The sequence below is a fragment of the Henckelia pumila genome, chromosome 2 (genome assembly GCF_033568475.1).
Source record: "Henckelia pumila isolate YLH828 chromosome 2, ASM3356847v2, whole genome shotgun sequence".
Taxonomy (NCBI): Eukaryota; Viridiplantae; Streptophyta; class Magnoliopsida; order Lamiales; family Gesneriaceae; genus Henckelia; species Henckelia pumila.
This window is the reverse complement of record NC_133121.1, coordinates 74,371,734-74,373,916: the sequence shown is the minus strand read 5'-3', so window position 1 is coordinate 74,373,916 and position 2,183 is coordinate 74,371,734. Positions and strand designations below refer to the sequence as shown.

At 27.7% G+C, this 2,183-nt stretch overlaps 1 non-coding gene across 1 annotated transcript; it reads left to right on the top strand.

Annotated features, from left to right (window-relative positions):
* The first annotated feature begins 245 nt into the window (after window positions 1-245).
* Window positions 246-356, top strand: LOC140885789 (small nucleolar RNA R71). The gene has a single exon (XR_012151204.1). It is a non-coding gene; the product is annotated as a small nucleolar RNA R71 (small nucleolar RNA).
* The last annotated feature ends 1,827 nt before the right edge of the window (window positions 357-2,183 follow it).

Below are 2,183 nucleotides of genomic sequence, written 5' to 3'. Positions count from 1 at the left end.
GAACATCTACATCATCTTTAAGATGATAAATACCACCCCCATTTGTTGAATTATTGGTTTTACTTGGTGGTTCAATTGAGCCTATATTATCCCAATTTTGAGCATTTTCTGCTAATGACTCCAAATATTCCATAGCTTCATTTGGGTTTTTATCTTCAAAAGTTCCATTACACATGAATTCTATCATTTGCCTATCTTTAGGTATTAAACCTTCATAAAAGTGAGAAACTATTCTCCATATTTCAAAACCATGATGTGGGCATGTATTAAGTAACTCTTTATATCTATCCCAACATTGATAAAATGTTTCCCCTTGTTTTTGAGAAAAAGTTGTAATTTGTCTTTTAAAAGAGTTTGTTCTATGGGAAGGAAAAAACTTTTTTAGAAATTGTTGTTGCATTTCTTCCCATGATCTTATTGAACTTGATCTCAAATTTTGCAACCATGTTTTAGCTTTATCTTTTAAGGAAAAAGGGAAAAGCTTTAATCGAACAGTATCCATGCTACAATTTTGATCATTATAAGTGTTGCAAACCTCCTCAAATTCTCTTAAATGCAAATATGGATTTTCAGAATCTAAGCCATGAAAATTTGGTAAAAGTTGAATGACTTGTGGCTTAAAATTGAAATTAGATGCATCAGGAGGAAAAACTAAACAAGATGGTGTACTAGTTCTTATTGGATTCATATGGTGCCTAAGTGTTCTTGGTTGTTCATAATCTTGATGATGATTATTATTATTATTATCATCTTGATTATTAGAATTATCGTCCATGTTTAAAATATTTTCAGTTACTCGAACAAGTCTACCACTTTGTTTACGACTCCAAACAATCATACAATTAAAAACAACATACTATTTACATAATAACAAAATTAAACTTAATTTATACCTCCCCGGCAACGGCGCCAAAAACTTGCTACAACTTAAATTGTAATTCACCCAAGTGTAGGTTGTCTGCAAGTAATATACTCGTGAGTACGAGATCGATCCACGGAGAGGATGTTGTAAGTTTAATTTTAGCAATAATATATTATAGATGAAAATATTATTATAAAACTTCAAATACACAAATTATAAAATTGTCAAGGTTTCAAAGGTTCATTGTTGGTTTATTTAAGATTGCTTAATAAAAATTAAATAAAAGAAACTAAAATAAAAATAAACATAAAAGAACAATGAAATATTTAAACAAGTATATCATATAATATAGTTCCCACTATATTAATATCAGATTAACCGATATTTAATACATGGTACCCATAATATATATATAGATGAATAAATATAAACATAAAAAGAACAATTAAATATTTAAACAAGTATATCATATAATATAGTTCCCACTATATTAATATCCACCGATATTTAATACATGGTACCCATAATATATATATAAATGCATAAATATAAATTGACATAAAAGTAAATGTTAGATCAAATCACAATATTTTATTTAGAACAACCGGCAGAGCCACGCTATCGTCTAAATAAAATATATGACTTTATGTTAGATGCGATAAAGTAAATGTTAGTTGCGGAAAAGTAAAAGTTAGATGCGAGAAAGTAAATGTTAGTTGCGGAAAAATAAATGTTAGTTGCGATAAAGTAAAAGTTAGATGCGATAAAGTAAATGTTAGTTCAAATCACAATATATTATTTAGAACAACCGACAGTGTCACGCTATCGTCTAAATAATATATATGACTTTATTATAAATAGATACATATATTTATAGTATATAATTATTGTAGTAATTATTGTATCATATTTGACAACAAATCAAGGTAACCACATTCAAGGTACCAAGCATTTGATGTAAATAGATAACAACAAATCATCCAAAATTATACCTACAAATAAAGATCAATTAGTAAAAATAAAAATAGAAAAGAAAAGAATATACAAAATATAGACAATCTTACTTGACCAACAATGAAACCTTTTCACCTTGACATAAAAAGATTTAGCTTTCCATGAACATGAAACTCAAGAATAAAGATAAAAGAAATTTCATACTTGAACTTGAGAAACTTGCACACTCAAACTTTTATTCTCACACACACAATATTTATTTTACAAATGAAGAATTCTCTACACTCTTGCACACTACAAAGCTTATACAACACATCTATTTATAGGCCAAATGAGAGCAAGAGTCCAAGGCTCATTAAATGTGAAA